At 33.4% G+C, this 26,982-nt stretch overlaps 1 protein-coding gene across 3 annotated transcripts in view; it reads right to left on the reverse strand.

Moving 5' to 3' along the window:
• Window positions 1-25,595, reverse strand: part of LOC148612889 (uncharacterized) — a 36,272-nt gene extending 10,677 nt beyond the window's left edge. Inside the window, exons 1-3 of one of the 3 annotated variants that reach the window (XM_088594751.1) lie at window positions 25,457-25,595; window positions 24,382-24,527; window positions 22,196-22,357 (exon numbers count right to left, since the gene is read on the reverse strand). The gene's annotated coding sequence lies outside the window, so the exon portion shown is untranslated. Of the gene's footprint in view, window positions 1-22,195; window positions 22,358-24,381; window positions 24,542-25,456 lie in introns of all 3 variants that reach the window. The other 2 variants (XM_088594752.1, XM_088594753.1) reach the window with 2 other exon arrangements.
• Between the last annotated feature and the right edge of the window lie 1,387 nt (window positions 25,596-26,982).

Below are 26,982 nucleotides of genomic sequence, written 5' to 3' on the forward strand. Positions count from 1 at the left end.
TTATTGATATAACGGTTGAGCAAGTCAGCTGCCTCATACTCGTCTTAAACAACTAAATAAACAGATGTAACGTAAGCAAAACGTTGAATTTGACATTCAATATCTTGAACAATATCGTTAATATAAATTAGAAAGAGAAACGACCTACAATTGATCCCCGAGGAACCCCAGCTAAGATTCTAATGGGATTTGAATTTACACCATCTATTACAACTAGTTGTTTTTGTCGGAGAGGTAACTTCTTAATCAATTTAATAGTGAACCCCGAATTCCAATACCTTTTAATTCATGCAAGATACCTCGATCAAAGGCGCGACTGATATCACATTACATGACAAGGACCTTTTTTGCCGTCTTCAATAGCTTTATTGAAATCGTTAATTATTGCAATTAATTGGTTTACAGTTAAATCTCCAGGTCTAAAACCAGACTGGTGTTTTGTAACTCAACGGGTTGATCCAATTAAAATGAACAAATACTTAAAAAAAACACCGATCAATGACTTTAACCACAGTGGAGAGTAAGGATATTCGGGACCACCCTTATATTTATATACTAGGATAACATTGGCAATATTCCAGACGTCCGGAAAGTGTTCTGCATATAAACTTTTATTAAAAAGTTTAGGAAGTGGATATCTCCTGGCGGTCGCCGCTGCTTTTTAAACTGTGGGATCTATCATATCAGATATATTCAGATGAGTAATATGTCCTCGGCATTTTGCTCTGTTATGAGAATTCCTTTCATATTAAGAGGCGATTGGTCTGAAGTATTTGGTACAAAAGTATTGAAGTCATCGACCAAAGGCTAATAAAAAAAAATGAATCATTCCGCTTTCTCTTTGTCAGATTCTATATATTTATCAATGATTTAAAGGGGTAAGTCGGTTTTTTGCTTGATAGTCTACTTAGAGTTTTCAAAGTAATTCCTTTGTTTGTATAAAGAGTTTTGATGTTCAATCTACGAATACTTAAAGAACGTGAGTAGCGATATACCCCTATGAGCCCGCCGCGCATCAACCCAAATATAATTTTCAGGTACCCTTAGACCTTGTTTTCAGAATCAATTTGTAATCAAAAAATTAACTGAAGCATTTTGGTATTTTGGGCCATTGTAAAAAAATGCCATGAGTCAAAAATTTTACATTTTTTTTATTTTATCAATACTGTCCTGACCTCATTTTCAAAACAAAGTAAAGTGAGAGAGCCAAATGTACAGTAAAATTTACAGTTTTTTTTTTATTTAAATGCAACCGAAAACATCGCTTATATTGACTTAATTTTCATGGTCAAAACCCATGTTTTTGCTTCCGGTAGTTTCTGTTAAGTACTATCACACTTAATACACCCGAAAATGATTTGACGACATGTGGAAAATACCATACAGTGCTAACAATGGAATTTTCAGGTTTTTTTTATACAAAAAGTCGCACAAATTAGATTGAGACGCTCGAGCATTGGCCTTTTACACAGAATGTAAAATGTGATAAATTATGACACTTGTTTCCTCTATTAAAAGTTGGCAAATAAATCGGAAATGCGACGCACAAAAAAACTTGCATTCCTTGAAGTGTAAAGATAAAATATTTGTAAATTTATAATAGATTGAAAACAATATTTCATTCAATCCCATGGTCATCTACTTCGTAACATTTTGGACGGTCCTTGTGACATCATTCGTTTTAGTGTGTTTATATCTGTATAAATTAAATTAACAAGTTCAATAAAAATATAGTTATGTTGACGTTATGCTGTTTTTTCTTGTTTTAACAAGTCCTTATGTACAAGGAATTCGAAAAAATATATTTTTCTTCTTATTTATTTTTAAAAAATTAGCATTTATAGTAGGAAAAAAAAACAAATATTCATTCAAGGCTCATACACCGTCTTTCGTTGGTTGTTCTGAAGGCTAGTACAGTTATTATCTCTCTTTATGCCTATTTTAGGAAATGAAACTGCTACAAAAATTACCGGAAATTATTCAAAAAGCATTTAGAGAGTCACTTTTGCATTAGAAGGCAACAGACATCACAAATCATTTGACAGTAAAGATATAGAGAGTTTGAATTTTGAAGTCCATCAGAAACTACTGCCGATAACCAGCGACATCCAAACGTCCGAGAATGCTGAGAAACGAACTATTTTTTTTTCAAATATTTTTCTTGTCGACGAAGAAGGACTTTGTATTCGTTTAGGGATATGCAACCTCATAGAACACGTTAAACAAGTACGGAATGCCTATAAGAAGGTAATAAGTCAATTCGACTTGGCGATTAAACGAAAATCTATCCACAACTGCGTTAAAAAATCTATCATATCAACAATAAGCGTACCAAAGGCAATTTCAATTCAGGCAAATGAGCCTTTCAAAGCCGTAATTGACGAATTGATGAGAAGCTGGTATTCAGAAATAAAAACTTTTAATGAAAAAAAAAACATTTTTTCCGAGAGTCATTACTGAGTGCTACAATGAATTTGCCACAAGCGCACCATGAAGAGATTGGTCACAAAGGTCGAAACTATAGGCGATCATCACGTTCATCAAAAGTCTCCCGTCAACGACAGAAACCATACACTAGGAGCAAGGTGAATGATCGATCAGATATGAACTTTGAAGGCATAATTGTTCCGATAAATAATGCCATTGAAGAAAAGCTAATGGACATTAATCGTAGTTTAAAATCATCGGCGTCATCGATGATAGAGTTTTCCTTCCATCAGTTTAAAACAACAGAACTTAGGTATATCAATATTTGTTTGTTTTGTTTTGTTTGTTGGGGTTAAACGTCCGAGCAGCAATATTTCAGCTATATTCAGACGATGAACATGAAATTGATGACAAAATGAACATGAAATGATGATGAAATGAAAAAGGGATGGGACACAAGGACAATGGGGTCAACAAATTTTGATTGCCACTGGAAATAGGGAGAGGTGGGTAGGGTCGGGCAATTTAGCCTCCTGTGGCGGAGCCCTATGGTTCCTACTCCGGGAGAATACCACAGTAGGGTTTTTTTTTACGTGCGAGGAACGTGGCATCTTTCCCAACACGGTGCACCACTATGGTTTGCGGTCAGGTTTTCCGTAATATAGCCTGACAACCCCAGCATGTAACACGCTAGGGGTACCCCATTCCACCACCTGGGGCACAGATCCCAGTTGCTCTGTGGGCAAAGCGCCCTAGCCCCCGGCTAAGGTTCTGAGCACTATTTAGTCGCCTTTTACGACAAGCTTAGCGCTGCTGCAGGCCTATTCTTTTAACACCCGGACCTGCACGAGGCCTATTGTCTATACATTTCACATCATTGTTGTCCGTTGCAAATATGTAGATGTTTTGTTTTTAAATTCCACCTTTCTGTAAATGTTATTTAATAGACATGGCAAGTATGCCATTTTGAAAAAGCAAAGGATGAGGGTCCATCAGGCCTTGTTCTGCCTACTGAAGTAAATTGGCAAATAAAAAATCATACTGTAAATTTTCAATTTTATGCACTTATTTTATAGTTAGATCCAGCGTTAATCAAAAAAAGATTAAAACTGGGAGTGTTATTTATTCATTCTTTTTACAGGAAAAATTATTTCGTTTTGGTTAACGCTAAATCCCTATGTGCATTTAACAAAAAACCTTAAAAATCACGCTTAAAATCTCTTCAAAAATGACTGCCCATCTTTACCTCTACATGAGCCCCGTGCAGGTCCGGGTGTCAAAAGAATAGGCCTGCAGCAGCGCTAAGCTTGTCGTAAAAGGCGACTTAACAGTGCTCAGAAATCTAGCCGGGGGTTAGGCGCTCTGCCCACAGAGCAACTGGGATGTGTGCCCCAGGTGGTGGAATGGGGTACCCCTGGCATGTTACATGCTGGGGTTGCCAGGCTATAATACGGAAAACCTGACCGCAAACCACAGTGGTGCACCGTGTTGGGAAAGACGCCACGTTCCTCGCACGTTAAAGAACCCTGCTGTGGTATTCGATAGGATTAGGAATCTTGGCGCTCCGCCACAGGAGGCTAAATTGCCCGACCTTACCCATCCCCCCTTTTTCTAGTGGCAATCAAAATTTGTCGACCCTGTTGTCCTTGTGACCCATCCTTTTTTTATCATTTCATGTTCATTTTATCATCAATTTAATGTTCATCGTCTGAATATAGCTGAAATATTGCTGCTCGGACGTTAAACCCCAGCAAACAAACAAACCTCTACATGACTCATGTGACCTAGCTAACTGTCACATGATTAAGCACCTGACCATCCGTTTAATATACATTGAATCCCTAATTACGCTGTAGCAAGTGGAGTAGATATATATTAATTAAAGAGCTTTTATCTTAACTTAATGACAAAGAATGAAACAAAGTCTGAAATAATCTTTGATTAGATATCGATTTTGATATAGCCACTACTACGAACATGCATGCATGTACGTGAATGTACTTTCTTTGAACGGCGTCACTGTCCTTTACGTGGGATTTTTTCTATGGGTTTAACATTTGACTCTAATAGTTTTCAAATATGTGTTTGCTTAAATATCCGTATAAATCTCCTCGATAAAAGATTACTCTACACTATGATTCATTTTTGCGTTAAATGTAGTACAAAAATGAGAAGCTTTAAATACGTTCGTATAAGCATTTGTGTATAGAAATCTGTAGCACGCTGTTTAAAGATAATTTTGTTTGTAATAAACATCGCAACGCATGTTTTCCCTTATACGATCCGGCAAATTTGGAAACACTGTTATAATATCAAGTGCATATAAAGCTTTTTACTCGCTCCTGTGTATTTATCTATTGCAATGCTAAAGCACAGTTCTATATTAGAACGTTCTTTCGACTGCTTTCTCTAAAAAATCTTCAATACATATACATTTACAATGTGCACATATCAAACATGCCCTTCATGTACATGTATTCGATATTGCAAAGTTAATATATGCAAGATAGTCACTCATGCAGTATTAACATGTAACAGTAACACATGATTTGTATATTTGCCTCATCTATAGCGATTCTGTTTTCAGCAGAACATTCTCTGAGATTCGATGATCAAGTTTGATTCAAATAAAACGCTTTTTACGGAACGGGAAACAAAAATGATTAATTGCCTAAAGCTTTATAAAATGTAACAGTAAAGTTACGAATGCAGACATACTTTACAGGGCTAAGTGCGCGTATGCACCAATTCGAAACTACCAAACGAATTATTACATCCGGCACTGAAGATAAATTTAGATATATATGCCTCTTGATATAAAGTTTTAACGCTTAACTCATTTGCCGACATGAAAACTACATAAAACATTTCTTCTTGGGCTGATTCTAGAACGCAAAACCATAATTTCGGAAGTCCATTCATCTTATATAGCCCCGTGCAGGTCCGGGTGTCAAAAGAATAGGCCTGCAGCAGAGCTAAACTTGTCATAAAAGGTGACTAAATAGTGCTCAGAACCTTAGCCGGGGGCTAGGGCGCTCTGTCCACAGAGCAACTGGGTTGTGTGCCCCCGTTGGTGGAATGGGTTACCCCTGGTGTGTTACATGCTGGGGTTGTCAGGCTATAATACGGGAAAACTGATCACAAACCATAGTGGTGCACCGTGTTGGGAAAGATGCCTCGTTCCTCGCACGTAAAAAAAAAACCTACTGTGGTATTCTCACGGAGTAGGTACCACAGACCTCCGTCACAGGTGGCTAAATTGCCCGACCTTACCTACCTCTCCCTATTTCCAGTGGCAATCAAAATTTGTCGACACCATTATCCTTGTGTCCAATCCCTTTTTTCATTTCATCATCATTTCATGTTCATTTTATCATCCATTTCATGTTCATCTTCTGAATATAGCTGAAATATTGCTGCTCGGACGTTAAACCCCAACAAACAAACAAACAAACATCATCTTATATATTAATTGCAAGAAACATGCATACACACGCACAAATTCATATGTCTAACAAATAATGTAAAACATAACACCAAGGTGTAATTGTTTTTTACTTTATTCAATATATACTGATTGAATATGCATATAACTTTGTTTATTTTTTTTATTAGCGAAAATATTTCGTTTTCTTTTGATTTTTGTTAAAAGCGAAGAAAAAAAGGGTTTTATTTTAAAAAATGGAACAATTTTGAGTATATTAAAGGGAGATAATTTCATTTTTTTCTAGTAGGCATTACAGCGCCTTATGTACCCTCATCTTTTTTTTAACATTTTACATTAGACTAAACGTTCAAAATAGGTGATGTTAATTCCCCTGATATTGATGATATTTTATTTTACAATAAGTTCATAAAAGGGCATTAATGTCGCAATACCCTTGAATAGACTTTTTCTTTAATGATTGTTTAATGCTGAATTCTGAAACTGAATAAAGCATTTCTAATTCATTTTCTCTGAATGGAAAATTGGAAAAAAAACTATTTTGCCCGGATGACAATGTTACGTAGTTATGAAATGAAAAGATTCGGTATTGACGTTACGTAGATTGGGCAAATAAGAAGACTACTTAAAACAGCAAGACAATAAAATCTCCAACCAATCAGCTCCTCTTCTTATAAAACTTTCACAATAATACATATACAAAAGGTTTACTTCTCTGATATATCTACCTAAACAACATTATAAATAGCAACAAATGCATTGTTTTTTCGGTCCCGTTTAAATATAACATGAATATTGGAACTTAACTTTTTTTAAAAACGTTTTAAACTAAGGCTCGGTCCACAATGTTAAGAAGCTAGTTATGCCCTCTTGATAAATTGTTCTCATGTATTTAAATTACCTCACGGGAGGCATATTTTTAATGGCAACATCCCTTCAGCCAATGTATATGGAGTTTTGATATCACAACCTATACGTTATTTCAGATCATGCCAAATCATCTAAACGTATTTATGTACCTTGCTAACCTGTTAAGAAAGAGCTATTGAAACAAGGTTATGTTATCATAAATATCTGCGTATCAGACTGCTGAATCAAGAATATGAGGAAATGAGGAAATGCGTCTTAAAAGGTACCTGCTGCTCCGGTGGTGTAATATCTATTTTATAGCGAGCGCCGCGAAGCGGTGTGAGCTTTACCGTTATTACGTGTACTTTCTAAATTTCCCTTAAGGTTCCCCAGTATACTAACGAAAAAAAGTCATGTTCTGGAAGTAACAAAAAGTGACTGTCCTTACGGAGAAAATTCATCATTTCCTTCAATCAAACAAATAAAAAAATATAGATCTAGGTTAAGATTACGTTTCAGTAAAAATAGATTCATCTTTTCTAATGTTTCCAGTCTTTTTCTAGTTTGTTTTACTTATTTAAAGAAGAGAATGTTATGTTAATAATACTTTCGAGAAACACGTGGATGTGCGTACGTGTATCTCCGCTGTTCCACTGCTGCTGTTGTCAAGAACCTAACCCACCTCGGAAAGAAACATTACTCCGATTATAATACCAAAATCGAAGCATAGCTTTTCTAAGATAGGAAAGGCAATCATTTTCTTGTTTGGAATTTATAGCTGTCGTCTGAATTTTGTTTACGTCACATGATATGTATAAAATATTTCCACCATCCGTGGAGAACTGTAATATTTCCGGTATCTGTACAGATTGCTCTGACAGGCCAAAATTGAAATGGATGTTGCTAGAGATGCCCTTAAGGATAAAAAATGTAAAGTATTGCGAAGTGCTATGAATTTATTTACCATTTTGGGAGCGAGGGGAAAGTGGGGTATGAAGTTGGAATTTTTGTGGAAAAAAAATGTTCAAGTTACTTATTTGTTGAAAAAAAAACTCCCCTATTAATTAACATTTTCAAATAGAAATGTTGATCTTGCTTGTTGGTTAAATATGAATATAAATATTGCACTTGCAAAGCAAAACATTTCATCCGGGTCAACCCCCCTCTTTGTAGTATCCATTATTATTTTTACGAGTCTCGCACAGACGGTACATGTATGGTAAAGCTCACGGTGCTCGCTGATTTAGGTAATGCCTTCCCCATATTATTGGACTTGACTTGATTATGGATCGGATTATTGTTCGGTAATTTTGTTGTTACCCTTATCCAAAAGACCAAAGTCCTCACTTCAAAAGTTAAAAGTCGACATCATGAACTCATTAATCGTTATTGTTTGTCCATCCTAAAGAACTGGTTGTAGTTTCGTTCTCTCTTTCGTTTTAGCCGCATTTGATATGATATGAATATATCGGTTGTCGTTTCAAGAAAAAACATGGCCGCTGACCATACCGGCACTCCTGGTCTAAGCTACTAGTTTAAGTGGAGCCTGGATTCTCATTTGTTCTGAAGTTTCGTCGGCATTCGTATTGGTTCATTTGTGTAATTTGCAAGCAAGTCTTTGTCAGTGTCGTGGTTACGTCTTTGTCTGTGGATTATAGATATCCAGTTCTTCGTTCTAATCATATAGTCGTTTTACTTTTTTTCTTTATTAGGAAGTATAAACGCGTTATCTTTATGCTCATATACACATATTACGTAACAGTCTTTCTAGAAATCAGACAAAAGGTGATTCATGCATAACAAAACCCCCTGAATTCACGCTTAGTTTTTATTCACAATCAGTTACAGACCACATAATCAGTCATCATTTAGGTGCTGCGCTTTTGAGAAAAAAATACAAAGATTGCACATGAAGTTATCGTTGTTGTTGATTTTGTTGATTTTAGTGGGAGATAAATGTATGATTTTCGCAAAAGTACAGATCTGAATATGGAAAGGACAACTGTTACGTAAAAATAAAGGATCTGTAGACTGAAAAAGAATTGTTTGTTCGGTGGGTTTTTCTTCAACATGAACCACTTTAATATGGGCAGCGAATTTTATAATGACTAGCACTTAAAGAGTAATCAAGGGAGCCAAGATTCTTTCGGAAATCAAGAATGTAATCCAAGGACAAAGACCAGACTTGGAAAACAAACACACACAACAAAGAACGTGAAATAACCCAAATAATACATATAAGGTAACAAAAGTAAATGAGCAACTCGGACTCCACTGCATCTGCACCATGAAAACTGATTTGCTCAACGTGTCATAGTTTTCCTTTCCTCTTTTGTCTACCCCTGATTTGACTTTTTATGAGCAACTCGGCGGGTGTTTCTAGAAATGCAGAAGACGCTTACCCTACCGGTGCATCTGGCCCATGCTTCCAGTTTTTAGTGGAGTCCGAGTTGCTCATTTGCTTTTTTTTACTTTGTATGTATGATTTTAGTTACTTTAAGTTTTTTGTTGTGTATGTCTGTTTTCCATGTCTGGTCTTTGTTCCTGGATTAGATTCTTTTGATTACTGCTATAACTTTGGTTCCCTTGATTACTCTTTCTCTTCATTGTATTTATTACAAACTCTGATAGCAAAACAGCAACATTTTTTAAATTCAGAAGAAGTTGCTTCCATTCTACTGAATACACATCTATACGTATTCAGACACCCTGAAATGTCGGATAAAGTTAGCAGTATCAAAAGTGTTACACGTATATGAGATCCCGTGCGCCAAATATCTAAAGCGTCTGATTGAATACAGTTAGCAAAGGGACCATTTGCGGTGGTTGTTTCGTTGAATTCTGACGACTTATTTTTGTATTCATTTCTTCAGAACCCCATAAGATTAAAATATAAAAGATGCTAAATCCTTTAATTCCACATACATATATATTAATATGTATTGTCCATTAACAACACATTAACAGCCCATTCTTTTGGTAAATGGTTTTCATCATTATATCTACCAAAGCTCACGATAAATGAGACCACAGTGACAGCTTGTTTAGCATTTTTACCTGTATAAAATGTCTGAATAAATACTCATTTGGTTAGTACCTAGAATTTCAAAATAATTATAGGAGTTTTATATATTGATTGTTTTGCTTGACCAATTCCATTAATATTTTATGTATGATCTTAATATTTCACTTTTTTTTCATTTATCCGTGGTATGAAACAATTCAAAATCGAAATATACTGTTGCTTTTAAAATGCAGTCAGAGCAAAAACGTATTCTTACATGTATAATTAAAATGGTAAATTTCTACCTTGAGACCTACTCATGTGAAATATGTGACGTAGTCGTTATTTTTTCTTTAAATCATCTCTAAAACCATTGAGTGTATTGTAACCATATTGGATCACAAGCATGCTTTAGGTATCAACTTCAAAAATTAAGTAGATTATATAACATGAATGGATAAAGAGACAACAACCCCAGTAAGCTCAAGGCCACCCATTAGTCTTCAATGAAAGACGAGGAAAGCCTTACACTACAGGGCAGGCTACAACTATTCCAAAATCAACGTTATACACGGGCACAGCGAAATAGTTTCTCCTACAAACTCCAGAAACAAAAAAGTTAATTAAAAGTGCATAAGAAACAAGACATATAGAGGCCAGACTTGGGGCAGGCGCAAACATTCGGCGGTGTTAACGTACTTTGGCGTGATCACAATCCTCCCCCTTGTTAGATCTTTGCCGCAGTGGAAAAATATTCAACAGTAAAACACACCTAAAATCAGTTCAAAAAGGTCTGAGTCCATTGTTAAAACAGAAAGATAGACGCTGATTACACAAATACACAAACCACGGACTACTAGCAGTTAGTTGAGATACCCACTCCAGACCAGATTGAACCTACAAAAGATCATGTCATCATCGTATGCAATATGATTTCCAATTCTTCCCATACGGTGTTGAATCCCACAGAACATCATGAGTCATACCATAAGGAAACAACCCGTGTCATGCGGGAAACTGCTTTTAAACATAGTATGTTAGATTCTATGTAAAGACCTTATGAGCGAATTAATGTTAATACCACACAATGTGATCTTCAACGATTTCACAACAATATCATTACAATATCCCTTACGAATAAATCTATTTAACGGTTTAGTCAACTTATTGGTTGAGTTTTGATTTTTTCGTGCTTTGGGAAGAATATTACCATAAAATAGAGTGTGGGAGATGAAATTGATTATAGTGCTGCGGACACCGAGATCAAGTACGTTGGATATTCGATGTTCGATATTCGACATTCAAACTTTTTAATATCAAACTGAATATCAAACGATAAAATTTTACCGTTTGATATTCGTTTGATATTCATTTCTGGCTACTTTTAAGAATATAAACTCTAAATAAATATTAAATGAATATCAAACGGTTATCTTTTTCTGCTCGATATTCGTTTGACATTCGTGTCCGGTTTTATATATTGAATATAAAAAAAACTGAATAAAACTTCACCAATATGGAAACATGTAAAAAGCGGATTTCTATAAGAGTGCCAGAAAAATTCACCATCTTTTTTTTTAATTTTTAGCACCTATGCTTTGGAGACCTTGTGGACATAAAATGTCACCACTGCCAAATGTTTTAAATTTTGACCTTCTTCCATAGGAACAAATCACAACTTTCACATAAAATTACAGCAAGAAAAAAAATTCCAGGTAAATTTGATCCTTTCCTACATTTCTGCAGCAAATACTAAGCAATAAAGTTTAGGACAGAAAAAAAATCAGGAAGAAACACACTAAAATTAAAGGAACTATATTCGTATACAACAAAAAGTCAAGGAAAATTAATTATCTCATACCATCAGATGGCTGATTTTCAAAATACTTTATTTCGCATGAAATTTTGGAACTAGAATGAATCGAAAAGGGTCTTATTATTTTTACATTTTTTCCTACCAATTCTGTACGTGCTTTCATGCTGTGGTAGTGTCTAAGTGTCTGATATTTTATAAAACATAGTATTTGGCTGTTAGTTTTAGAAAGGCACCCTTGATTTATATTAAAACTCAGTAGTATTTTTTTTTCAATATGTTACCATGGCTACTGGATTTTATAACAATAATCCCTAATTTACGTATAAATGACTTGAACCTCCACACACCAAGGAGTTAAAAAATATGCACTTTTTATGACAAAACAATAGAAATTTCTTTGCGGACTGCCTCAAAACTGCTTTATTTCAACAAAATTAAACCAAATTTAAGAAAAAATGACCTAACTGTCTGGCAGTACCTTATGGCAAGTTTTCAGGAACCCTACAAAATAGGATTTTCATCATAGAAACCACAATTACGATTTTTTTGTTGGTTAAGGCGCACAGAGTAAGAAAATGTAGTTTGTGTTTAGAAGTTAATTGTTTAGTGCAAGTAAATCCTTTGCAACCAACTTTTCGGAAGTTTCATCATTTCAAATGTGACGTCATAGAAGATATTCTTGCATCTTTATGCGATATGTGCTATTCTAACCTATTTTAAGTAAAAAATGTTACTTCTTTAGCTTATAATAAGTAAAATGGATAACCAAACCAAACCTTTTCTGTGCAATTATGTATTGCAATGCAGATAAGAAAGTCAAAACAAGCCTTTTAGTACTTAGTCCTAAGTTTTGGTACAACTGTATGATTTGATATACTTCCATCCTCATATGTTATTTTTTTTTTTGTATGAAAACCAATGATGAGATAAACAACATCAAATAAATACTGTTTTCAGTGCCCAGAGTGCGAAAACAATCTGTCTTAATGTGTTTTCGAATTTTTGCCATGTTTACAGCCTTTTTCATTATATGAATGCATGTAGCAGAACATCTTTATATTAACGAATGTCAAACGAATGTCAACCAGCAAAACATCCTGTTTGATATTCATTTTGATATTCAAATCAATTCTATATTCAATATATAAACCTGAAACGAATGTAAAATGAATATTGAACAGAAAAAAATCCTGTTTGATATATTAATGTTGATATTCATATACGTTCTATATTCAATATATAAACCTTAAACGAATGTCAAACGAATATCGTAGAGACCAAACTCCTGTTTGATATCCAGTTTGATATTCAAATCCGTTTTGTATTCAATATGTAAACCGGAAACAAATGTCAAACGAATATCGGACCCAAAAAAAATCCTGTTTGATATTTATTTTGATATTCAAATGCATTCTATATTCAATATATAAGCCAGAAACGAATGTCAAACGAATATCGAACATAAAAAAAATTCTGTTTGATATTCATATCCATTCTATATTCAATATACAAACCAGAATCGAATGTCAAACGAATATCGAATAGAAAATAATCCAGTTTCATATTCATTTTGATATTCAAATCTATTCCATATTCAATATATAACCCGGAAACGAATATTAAACGAATATCGAACAGAAAAAGATAACCGTTTGATATTTATTTGATATTCATTTAGAGTTTCATTAAGTAGCCAGAAATGAATATCAAACAGTAAAATTTTACCGTTTGATGTTCAATTTGATATTGAAAAGTTTAAATGTCGAATATCGAATATCGAATATCCAACGTACTTGATCTCAGTGCTGCGGACATGTATCAAAAGTGCTATAGTTTTCGATTTTAATGGATCTAGAAGGTATACGGCTATGTCATATATCAATAGAAAGATAAATCAATAAATCAATGTAGTTTTTGAATAACGTACTTATCAAAGTGAAAACAAACCGCTATTTTGCATTGATTAGAGGAGGGGTCAAAGATCAATCGACTCCAATACACTTTGACAAGTTATTTATATGAAATCAATTATTGTAGGTATTAGGCAACAAGTAACATGTAAAGATCACATGTATAGAATTTTCAAAATGTAAAAAAATATTTTTTTCAGACATAAGTTGACTATTTAATCACAGAACAAATTATCTCTGAAAATGGTTGCATCTTGCTTTACTAAAACATAATTTAAAGTAACATAAATTGTTTAGTAATAGACATGTACAATGTACATAATGTTATGGGTTTGATTGATTGTTGGAATTTAACGTCCGAGCAGCAATATTTCAGCTATATTCAGACAATGAACATTAAATGGATGATAAAATGAACATGAAATGATAAAAAAAAGATCGGTCACAAGGACAACAGGGTCGACAAATTTTGATTGCAACTAGAAAAAAAGGGGGGATGGGTAAGGTCGGGCAATTTAGCCTCCTGTGGCGGAGCGCAAAGGTTCCTACTCCTATCGAATACCACAGCAGGGTTCTTTAACGTGCGAAGAACGTGGCATCTTTCCCAACACGGTGCACCACTATGGTTTGCGGTCAGGTTTTCCGTAATATAGCCTGACAACCCCAGCATTTAACATGCCAGGGGTACCTCATTCCACCACCCGGGGCACAGATCCCAGTTGCTCTGTGGGCAGAGCGCCTAGCCCCCGGCTAGGTTTCTGAGCACTATTTAGTCCCCTTTTACGACAAGCTTAGCGCAGCTGCAGGCCTATTCTTTTTACACCCGGACCTGCACGGGGCCATAATGTTATGGGAGGAAATTAAGGCAGATAAATTTTCATAGTTTTTCTTAAAGATGACATTGAATGAACATAGCTTAAAACATATAATGTAAAAACATAGGTCACAGAACATGATTTCGAGATAATTTAACCGTAATAAAAGCAACATTTATATATGTATAAATATCATATTAGAACAAAAGGATAACAAATCAATAGGATAAAATGTACTCCGTGCCACCTAGCTATTTCATAGGATCTGGATTATTTTAACAAGGACAACCTCTTAACAATTTGCATGAACAAAATATATTTTGCATTTTAAAGATTTTGAATTGACATAACCAAGAGGACATTAGTTTTCATTGGAAATATTACGCCAAGAGAGAACATGTTTGTCATTAACTTCTTTTAAGAATAACTTGTATTCCTTAATCAACATTACAAGCCTGACCATAAGTAAAATAGTAATACAAGGAACCGAGATTCTAGCGGAAATCTAAAGAATCTAATCTAAGGACAAAGACCAGACATGGAAAACACAAAAACACATCGAAGAACATAAAGTAACTAAAATAATACATACAAAGTAACAAAAGTAAATGAGAAACTAGGACTCCACTAAACAAAAACAAAAACAAACAAAAACAAACAAAAACAAAAACAAAAACAAAAAACAAAAACAAAAACTAGGAGCATGGACCAGGTGCACCGGTAGGGTAAGCGTCATAAGTTGCTTATAAAAAGTGAAGTCCGGGGTAGACGAAAGGAGAAAAAAAAACTATGACACGTGGAACAAATCAATTTTCATGACGCAGATTGATACATCGTAACGATCCACGAGTTCATGATGACGACCATAAAAGGACCATTAAGGAGAATGGATATGAAATTCAACTTACCTTAGATATTTTAATAGCTTACTATATCATTTTCAATTAAATATCAGTGTAAATATAGCAGCCCGCGAAATCGTTTTGCGTGTAAACTATGGATTTAAGTTTTAAAAAGTTTAAGTGTGTAATAAGATTTATTTGGAAAGTCCACAAGTTGAAAACACTTCTCGTGGAGTGTCTAATTCTTTTTTACGTTTTCTTTCCATTTTTTTGACTACCTGTTTTTATGTACGAACGAACGTCAATTCGTATATGTTATGAGTTGACAACTTGACACTAAAAACGATATTCGGAAAACATTCAAGTGGTGAATATTTTATGTGTATCTTTTTCTGCGTTCGATCACTTCGCCGTTGTACCCTTTCTTGTAAGTCAGGTTACTATCGATGTTACTAGCATGCAAGTTGAATTAGAATTTTCAATTCGTCCTTGGCAAAACAGATAAAAACCTTGGAGAACGATTATGATTTTTGACGTCACTTAGGCGTTTTTCTCGGTCGGAGAAGTGAATGTCCTTTTTAAGTTTTCTTTCATATTCGTTATGTAATTGTCTTTTTTTTTGTTCGGTTGAAATTCAATCAGGAAACCTCAACACGAAATAGTTATTTTAAAACATTGCGTATATAAAAGCGATACAATGAAGTGCCACTGATTCGTAAAAAAAAACCACGAGTCCCGGATTAATCTGTGTTGACTTCTAATTAGGTCATTTGTATATCTGAAGAGAGAATAATTCACTTCGAGTATATATTGGTTATTGCCAAATTATTACGTTTATTCGTCCTAATAAGTTTCGAAGGAAACCACGACCTACAATAGCTTCAAATCATATCAAGATATCGATATGTGAACAGTTGATGACACGGAATTTCGATGACACTAGACCCAGGTCCTTTATTTAACATTTTTTGAGTTTCCAATCATAATATTGCTTTCCAATTAAAAGCTAAAACTTTTTTCTCCATTTCTTTCTTATTAAACAAAAAATCCCCAAATTTTCTAGTACTTCATTTATACACATGTATTTTTTTTAAGGTAGCTATCGTATTATATAAAATAAAGAACATGTGGTCTATGTTTATAGTAACCGGATAGGTATGTCAAAAATTATTACACTAGATCAAAACATACACTTTTTAAAGATTAATTATGATTTTTCATTTCAAGTCAGCTGAAATTTCATTGAAATGTACTGCAAATGAACGTTTTAAGTACATGTGTCTTGTTTATCCATCAAAAGATTCTTAACACCCTTAACACCATGCGTACAATATGCTTTTTTTTTCTTTTGATTCCAGCTAGGATCTTGGTTCCCTTGATAACTCTTTAAATGGTCAGAATCGGCCCTCCTGAATACAATAAAACTTGTCATATTTTTCCACCAACTAATTGATGAAAGGTTTTCTTTTTTTGTTTTTTGATTGTTTATGCGAAACATAACAATAAATAAAATAAACGTCTAAATATGTTTAACATCACCAGATGAAATTGAATATTTCGGATAACTGATATCCTTCCTCAGCATAAAACTCAAAACTATATATTATGCTGAGAAAGGATATCAGTTATCCGAAATATTCAATTTAAATTTTAGAAAAACTTGCGTACGTTTCAAAATTATGCAAATATTGTATTATTAAAACCTTACTGTTCGATTGATATATTGAAGGAACACCAGCACAAATATTTGTACTTTCGTTATATTATACTTCTCGTACAAGAATCTGAAGTTTTGATTGGTTCAAGAGACATTTGGTATTTCGTCTATTTCCCACTGTGCCTTGCCCGTTTTATAGTTTGCTGTCACGGTATATCACCATGATTTACGATAGCTCATTTCCATAGATCTCAATCGATATAACACCTGCTCCAACCGGAAGTTGCGTTCCTAACCCGTATGCACATTCCGGCTGTACAAATAAATTTACATTTCCCCCAAAACAAAAGCATCAGACGACAGTTTACTGACAAATACAATGGCAGTATTTGCGGATATTGACGTAAAAGAAATTCAAAGGTTTTTGTCCGAAACAAACTGTTGGAGTATGACATCATTATACAACTGTTGCGCCATCGTTAAATCCAACGCAGTTTAACAATTTAAAAAAAAAATGTACTAAAATCAACTAACATAATATTTTTTCTGCCACCAGAGAATGTCACGACGAGGTCTTACAGCGGAACATACCCCACTTAAAGGGGTTGTCTTTGTTTAGCAGTCAGGTTTAAGTATTTTTATTGGTAAGAGAACCTCGAATTAACGGTCACCGAGGTACCCACATTCAAAATTCTGTGAGCTAAACATGAAGCTATTGACAAGAATTCGACCTACTCTTTGTCGTCTTCAATGACAAGTTGAGTTATGTTTTTGCCCATTCTTCGTAAATCCAACAATTTGTTCCGCCATTTCAAATCCCGGAATTTACTCGTTTTCATTAATTTGTATCTTTTTGAGCAAGAATGACCAAAACAAAACAGAAGTACCGATTCATAACATGTATAAACACCCGAAATTTAGTGATTTTAGCTGATTTTAAAGCACTTGTTTGCCATCTTGAAATTTACCGGAGGTATTAGGTATTTCTTATCCCTGTTTCATACCATAAAGTATGAAAAGTACGTTTGTGCCAAAGTTCAAGCTCATTACAAAATGTGCACCAGGTCAACAAAGTATTACAATTTTGGTAACTGTTTTTTTTTCTTCAAATGGAAACACGCTTAGCTTGTCATACTAAACAGATGTGTATAAAGTTCAAAAAATTCAAAAATAAATATTCAGTTTACTAGTATATTTGTTTATTTGTTATCGGTGTCTAAATGTTTTGTCATACAAAATTGAAAATAACGATTTCATAAACTTGTCCTTGGATCATTTTATGTTGTGTATGTCTTTTTCAGATATTAACTTGACTCTATGAACATGTATATTGTAGTTGATAGGTTCAAGTATTTGAATTTGTGTCTCCCCTTTAAATAACTTTAAATAATGTAAAGTATATTTTGTCATGTTTATGTATCAATTGTGTGATTTCCACCTCAAGCAAAATTCAAATGATTACATTTTTTAACTAATTGATTTCTGTGTTATTTATATATTTTTGTTTTGTTTAGTAATTTTTTCACGAAAGAAAATTAGATTTTGCATGCTGCTTCACGAAAATGTTTATTACTTTTTCCTTTTTCTTTTTCGAATATTTACGAGAGACCTTCGTTTCATGCATTAAATGAAGCAAAACTGCAATGATGTTATATATGCATCTAATAATAAGTGGACCACTACGAATCTATAAGGACCATCATGGTATACGTGAAGTATGTGAACTTTATATAACCTATTTGGTCTAGTTATTAGATAAAAAGTACATCATTCGTTCTTTTAGTTGTAGCACATTTAATAAGCATGTAATAAGAACTAGTTATAACCGTATATCAGTTTGCAGATGTCCAGGAGGAAGGAAATCAAATGACTTGCTATCTATGAAACATCTACATCGCATTTCAGATCATTTCAAATTTGACAGAAGGGGATTTTTGGACAGATAGAATACAAATCAACCTGTTACTATATAAAAGGACCATCTGCCACACTCGATGACGTTTGCAATTCATAAGTCTAAAATTATAGCATCAGAAGCCCACTCCACTAACATTCTAAAATATGCATTACAGCACATGGAATTGAGGCCTCAAATGTCAATAAGAACTTGTATGAGCCATTATGGCGTCATTTGTATAGAAAAATGATTAAACAAACTTCGGTAAAAATGACATCAAATAATATTTTAGTCTACCATCTACCATATACTGTTATAATCTATGTGGCATGTAAAATTAAAAGAGTGGGAGTGGGACTGGCATCTTGTGGTACAAAGAGGAAAAGAGGAAGTACGTTAACATTGAAAGTTAAAGAGTTGCTTTTTCAATATATTCATCAGTGTTGAATAAATCCAATCATTCTAATCTCAGTCTAGCAAAAGATTTAGCCATATTTGAATTTGATCAGAAAAAATTACAAGAATAGGAATAAAAAAATCCTTATATGTCACTACGGTTTGTATTCTTACTCGGGGTATATCTACAAAGTCTGTTGATAAGTTCGTGCTGGAAATAGAACGATTGAGAGTTATCCAAAAGTGGGATCTTTAAACAAAAATTATGTTAAAACTCAGAAGGTCTGAGCAAATATTTGAAATCCAAGAAAGGGTGGGTTGATAATTTGAAGAAACAGGCACGATTTTTTTCTCATCTGTTAGTACGATATGTAGTGATCTAAAATCGAAAGTAAATAAAAAAAATACTAGAATAACATTGTCACAGATAACTCTAAAACGTTACACAAATTTCTTAGCTTTCGTAATGCGTTAGTTTTATTCGAAAAGTGGTCGTTTAAAATGCTCGTTTTCCAAAACGTGTACAGAATGTTTGTGTTTGTTTTGTGTTCATTGCTCGTTCTCCGTTCGATAAAAAAAAACTCCTCTATCCTTTTACGCGTTGCATGTTCGTTTTAAGTTTATTCGCAACATGAAGTTTATATCTGACAGATGATTCTTCTAATTTTTTAATTTGTTCAATGTTTGTTCGCTCAATTTGTCATAGTTTCGGCGGCCCTTAAGCGATTGGTTTAACTAGTATCTCTCAAAATCAGAAAAGCCACCCCTTAAAAACTTTGAAAGGACTTGGTTGAAATTGTGAAAGAGATCAAGGTGGGCGTAAGTGAAGCAAAACATAGACGCCATTTATATCGAGTAAATAATTACAGGTACTAGTATTAAAAGTCGTTATTACCATTCTTGGCTCCTTTTAAAAGTACCAGTGTGTGATTTGGTATGTCGCACAAACAATTTAACATCTTACTCTACGCTTATAGATAAAACTACTTCTATCAATTTTAATTTGCAGTGTTTTAATAACCGGTACTAAAATTGATGTAAAAATGTACCATAAATAGATATACTTAATTGTTCATATTGTGTATTGTATATTTTCAGTGACCTTAAACAGACCTTTTCCCGCAAACGCAGTATATTATATTAATTTTTCATGTAAAGTTTGAGCATTCATTTTCATTTTAGAAAGGGAAACCACAGGAAGTATATTTCGATCGGTAGTTAATAGAATAATTCAAGGACAACGACAGGGAAATAGACACACACGATATACAACATGAGATAACTACAATAACTAGTAGAAAATGCACATTAGAAATCTGGAATCAACTACCATACTGAGAGCATAGAATAGATTCACGGGTAGGGTAAGTATCATATGCCTTTTCAAGACCACCCTAGTTGCGCAAATTTAGACTAACAGAAACTAAAGTTAACTAGCGATAAGGGGAAAAATCTCTTTTTTACGATAATTTTTAGGTTTAAACTGGTAATAAATATGACTGAAGAAAGATAATTAATGAAATAATAGAGAAATGATAGCTTGTCGTTTTGAGGGTATATTACTGTAACTGAACTGATCCGTGCAACAAAAATTGCGATCGGTCATCGATCACCCATCAGTTTCCAATCAGTCATCGATCCGTCAATCCGATCGGTTGAACCGGTGATTGCATCACGTGTCCACAGAGCGGTCAATATATTTTACGGTTTCCGTTGCCTTCTTTGTCAATTTTACACATATTTATATAATGCAATAGATTTAAATATAATTGTGTACTTTTACTTTATACAAGTTCAGTTTTTAAAAGATTATTCGTCATTTTACATAACAAAACTGCGATCAGATCGGTCACCGGTCATCAGTTATCGATCCGTCAGCGATCAATCAGTCAGTGGTCATTGATCTGACAAACTGTTGCGCGGATCGGTTCAAGGACTGTATTTGTCTCTATTCGTCGCTTTTGTTGTCGGAAATGATGATGGTATCTTTGATCTGTGTTGAAATTCCTATTGGTTTTATATATTGTTGGTTGGAATCTAAATTTGTTTTTTCAACACTCCCCATGACAAAACAAAACAAGACACGCATACAAACAGAAACTTGATACCATACAAATATTCCGCAATATAGTTCAACACTTTTTAAATGAAAGATGAGATCTACAAGAATGCAACCTGGAGAAAATTTTTGAAAAGTTTGTTGATTAAGAAATATTTAAATAGATAACAGACATAGCATTCAAACGGTCAACCATAAATTGCCAATAGAATCTGGAAGATGGCAAAATATTGCACAGGAAGACCGAAAATGCATATTATGCAACTATGGCGATATTGGTGACGAACTCCACTATCTCTTTTCATGCTAATATTTTGAAACTGAGAGAAACTCGTTAATGAAGAAGAAAATAAGAGACAGACCAAACATTATCAGGTTAAATTAATTAATTAATAATAGAAACATTTCCGATTTAAACAATTTCTGCAATTTATGCGTATTTCTAATTCAAATATGTAATCTCCTTAGATTATCCAGAATGTCAAATTTCTCGCCCTCCGTGTATGTTCTGTCAACAACTAGTATTCAGCCAATAACAATGAGTACCCGCTTTAGTCGCTTTTGCTGATGTGTATATTATTTATTCTGTTGAATTTGCTTTGTTAAGTTTGCAAGATATATATCAGATACAATATGGAATTTTATATTTATCGTGTTCATTGGAGTTGTAAGTGTAAGGTGATCAGTTTGACCTGAAATAAATTTGCGACATACATTTAAATTCCGGATTATTCAATGTTTTGACCTGCATATTTTTCTCAGAATAGTAAGAACAAGTACCAAATTTGTACTTTCTTCGGACATCGTAAAAAATTACCTTTTAACTTTCACTTTATAAACCGGCTTAGTGACGTCACGGCTCAATCGATCTGGATGGGGCAAAATCCTTAGTCCTAATTTTCGATAAGTTAGTTCAAGAAAGGTAGATTTATTTCTTTTACTTTACGATTTTCATGCACATTGGACAAACTGGTTTGACTATTTATAACTTGCAAAGTCGCTTAATGTTATATTTTATTCAATTTTATAATGTTTTAACTAATTATTAATCAGAATCGCTAATACATTGTGATCTCACCTTTATTATATTCACGGTGTAAAATGTCAGACACGTTCTCCATTGCTATATTTACTTTTCCTATTTTCGGTGTCTTCATATTTTTCTCCCATGATGATGACTCATGTTCCGACAATAGTGATAGTTTCCTGGACATTTTCACTGTATGGTCAGTGTTGAAACCTAAGGTAAAAACATTGTCTGAACAAAATTAGTTAAACCCTAATAACTAAAGGCTCTAGAGAGCTTGAATCGCTTACACGGTCAAAAATAGTTGTTGATAAGCCTTCTAAGGAAACTTAGAATTGGACTCTCGACCGACCCTACTGTACTATTGTTATAAGAATCATTTAATCACTAGAGATAAAAGATAAATCTGTCATAGTAATGCTCTTACCAGGTGAACTATTAACATAAAAAAATATAAGGAACATGTTAAATATGGCAAGAGAATCAAACATACCTCCGACAGTTGTAGACGGATCTGTTTTAAAATTTCCGCAAAGGTCCGTCTCAACTAGCTGATCAAATTTGCGTGCCGCAAAATTTTAACTTCATCCAAACATGTTGGATTTATATGCAAAGAATCTTACTTGACCGCAATGGCCTGTTTTAAAAACATCAACAATGTTATCCACCAGATAAGAAGTTGGGAATGTAAAAACTTGCAAAAATTCCTTTTAAAAGTCAATAATTCCAATATCGGTCAACAGATCTTTATGAAAATGTCGGCAGAGATCCGTCACACCGTACTGATGAAGTTACTCACGTCACAGTCAAACTAAACCCCTTTTATTTCGAGTTATTTAAAGACCTGTAACCTGACATCTATATTTTTAGTAACGGTGGCCATGTCATTACCGTATCAAATATCCCCAATCATCGATCGTAATGGAAACTACATGCCAAGTATTGTTACATTCAATCTAGTATATTCAAAGTTGGAATGTCAAATTTGGGAAAAAAATCTATCTAATGGTCTATATTGCAAACATTCGTCAACGGATATTTTTTAATATTTCGGCATAAGTTGAATAATTCTATTCCCTGTCAAATTTTAGCTACACCATCTTTTGAGTCATTTGCAAATTTCTGCAATTTGGTCACTATGGTCTATTCTTAGTAACGGCGGTCATGTTTTTCGCGAAACACGGATTGTCAGATCCAAATAGTACTGTATCATTTAGAAAGTACTTGTAGTATAGGGTATTATACTTAATTTCCACCTTAACGAATTTGGAGACCTATTTACAATATAGAAGGTCATATACAGCAGATATATTGTGATATGTTCTCAGGAGAGTGAGATGATAGACATATCTATCTATCTGAATCATCATTAGACCGATCACTGTAATTTTTGTGAAGCAAATAAGCAGTAAATAAAAAATAAAGACGATTGTAATTTGGATTCTACAAAAGGCAGGTTCGATGACTTTCATTTCTGACTGTTGACAATAACTGTTTAATTGCTGTTTAAACCTGACAAATATTGTCTATTTACAATTAAGTTTTCGAATTCTAGGTTATGGATGTATTTTAAAAAAAAATATGAAGTACTTGTTTAAGAGTTAGTGTTAGTTTGAGGTTTGAAGGGAACATAAAATCAACAGTTATTTGTCAATTGAAAGCTTATATTACCTGTATTGCACTTAATAGAATTTCTCAATGCTCATTATTTTCCTATACCTATGATTCTAATACTAGACAACTCTTACTGCACGTGAACAGAATAAAAGAACTTGCAATATCACTATAAGTGGTATTTATATATTCATTTTGACGAAAAATATTTCATTAAGTATCAGAAACAAAACAACCAACTATCCGTGGAACATAATTAGGTTTGGCTAAACTTTTTTCTATGACGAAATGGCAGTGTCAAATGTAAAAAAAGCAATGTTACTCACAAGCCACCATCCAAGCATGTGAAAGAGAAATACTGTCCGTGAGCGATGGGATTATTTATAATATAATGAACGGGCATTTCGTTTCTTTCATTCAGGTCAGGGTGACAAGTTTTTGAAGTGACGAATTTGGTCCACCGTAATATAGTGCCCTAAAAAGAATTATAGTGTGTGAAATGATCGGAAAGTAACCTGTTGGGACGTTTATTCATTCTTTGTAGTTTGGTTCACTTTTAGAAAAAAAATGTTTTAATGGGTAGAATGGCTATTCTTCTAGGATTGGTGTATTGTGGCTATCACCTTTTGATAAGTTCGTTATAAACTCGTCACGTCCGTGGATACTGCCTGAATACCCATATGACTCCATATCCATCGTTAATTCTATCATGTTTTCCCTTATTCCTTCTCCAAATGCTGATGATTCTTGTTCTTTTCTTAAAGTTCCTCTACAAGTTAAAACCTGAAGTTAAATCGGTTTACAAGTATGGTTATTATTATTGTTACTTTTAAAAAAAAATCATTATATACCAAAATGAATTAACCATTATGAAGGGCAGCGTATCTTAAGTATTAAGTTACAGAGTACAAGATTTTTCTGCTGCGACTTTCTTTTGACAATGAATTGAATTTCGTCTTAGTAACTATACAAAATGCCAACTTGCACTACTTCATAAATTTAATATCGTAACAAAAACACCCCGATATGACCGCTGTCCTGTAGTCGTGTCTTACAGAAAAAAAAAGATATTTTTTATTAGAAATCTGTCGTTTTCAAAATTCGATTTAATGGTTTTCTATTTAAGTACTGAACCGATTTTACTACTTTTCCAAACATGTACAATTTTATTGTTTGTAGGTTAGACTCTTGATGCATCACAGGCACTTTTTTTTACCATATATATTATTCAGGTTAATATATATGGTAAAAGATCTGGAAACAAATGACGTTGTGATGCATGTATCAGCAAGGAATTTAAACAATTAAAAGAAATACTAGTGCATTATATTTTTTTAACAAAATCAAATGTGTTAATTTCCATTTACATAGGGAATAATGGATTGATTTACACCTGTGCAAAATATTGAAATCGATAACTGGGTTAATGTATTTGATTATCTACTTTAAATAGTCGTAGGGACAATGTGTGCAGAATAATGTATAGCAGTCTGAACCATGGGTCCTACCAGATGCACTGAAGTTTATATGTAAATGCTGATATCACGTTCGGACGGCTTTGCACTAGGTAAAGTCTGTAAGGTGACTTCAAGCAGCTGTTTTGATGATTTTCATAAATTGGATCATTTGGCTGATAACAGTTATTAATGACAGTTTTTAGTGTTATTAAATTGTATTTGATTATGATTATAAACTTACCTTTGTTTTTCATTGTGTAATTGTGAGTGAAATTCCCATTAAACATCTTTTATACAGTATACTATTCACACATATTGAATACTCTCCATTGTAAAGGAAATAACACCAATCTTTTCTAATACGCATTATTTTAATCAATAATTATTTGGATTTTAACCAAGTTAACTTTCTTCATGAGTAGATAGTATTCATAGATATTACAAAGCAAAACTATTTAGGCTTTGTTTGAAAAGGTTATTTCCCACAAGTCATTCTATTGTGCAGGTGGCATTTAATTAACACTACATGAATTAGATCTTTTATCTTATTAATGAGACATTTAAGTTAAAATCTATTTTTTTTAATTTTAATTCCATATCAAAATAATCACATCGTAACAACTTGTAATTTGACAATATTGTTTATATATAAGCACAGAATATAGGTATCTTAAATCACATGAAGAATACTAGTGTACATGGGTGAATTACAGTGGAATGCTGTTTATAAAGGAACATTATTGCTGAAAGGTTGAATAAACCAAAAATATAATATTTAAGTTGATAATGCTTAATTTTTAATCCCTTAAAAATACAGTTGGAAAATGCTACTTTTTTGTCACTCGTAGTTATATGTATACTATCTTAATTTGTTAATATATGTAATTATCAAGTGAGTGCAGATAAATGCGTGGAATAATCTTTTAGAATGACACCGGACAAAGTTTTATCTGTTTTCTCTAAGCAATACATTTCCGCAAAACATTGATTGTACAGGTAAATCCACACATTTTTGTACACATTTCAGACCGATAATAAACTAACCGGAAATGTCCTATGGTCACTACCCGTTGTATAATTCGCGTTATAATAATGATTATATTGATTTAAAAAAGACTGGAAATTGAGATTCACAAACAGTCACGTTATACTACGACTAATGAAGGTGCTGCAGTTTTGGGTCATTGGCAATTCTTAAGCGCGCAAGCCTCTTAAACACGCATAACAATATTCTAATGTTATAGTCTTGCAACTTTTAATGAATAATAACACATTTGCCTAATGTGAGGTCTCTATATTTTTTTATAAAATCGTATCCAAAAATTATTAATTAAACGTGCAAAAAAAAAAAGAAATGGAACGATATCTTCAATACTCGATAAAGTCAGGACATTGGAAAACTGATAACCGATAAAAGCAATAGTAGTGTTCTTCCCTTCAGACTTTTCTAAAATTTAAAACCAAAACAAAGTGTGTTTATTTTCGTGTGTTTATTGGAGGACGAACTGCTAAAAGAGGAATTAACTTATGCCTCGATCAGGAGTCATGCACATATGACATGAGTAGTTACAGATTATATATATATATATATTGGTATGCTTTAAGAATAAACGTGTCCATATTCCTATCCCAGGAAAACCTTTATGTTGATTAGATTACGATTCATGTTGTAAACTTATTTTGTATATCATGCGTATTCGACTATCTTTAGTCCCAAAACAATGTATTGCAGACATTTTCTCATATGCCAGACAACCATATTGACAT

The sequence above is a fragment of the Perna viridis genome, chromosome 7 (genome assembly GCF_037379345.1).
Source record: "Perna viridis isolate PV_CMFRI_1.1 ecotype Kerala chromosome 7, ASM3737934v1, whole genome shotgun sequence".
In the NCBI taxonomy this organism is placed as follows: domain Eukaryota; kingdom Metazoa; phylum Mollusca; class Bivalvia; order Mytilida; family Mytilidae; genus Perna; species Perna viridis.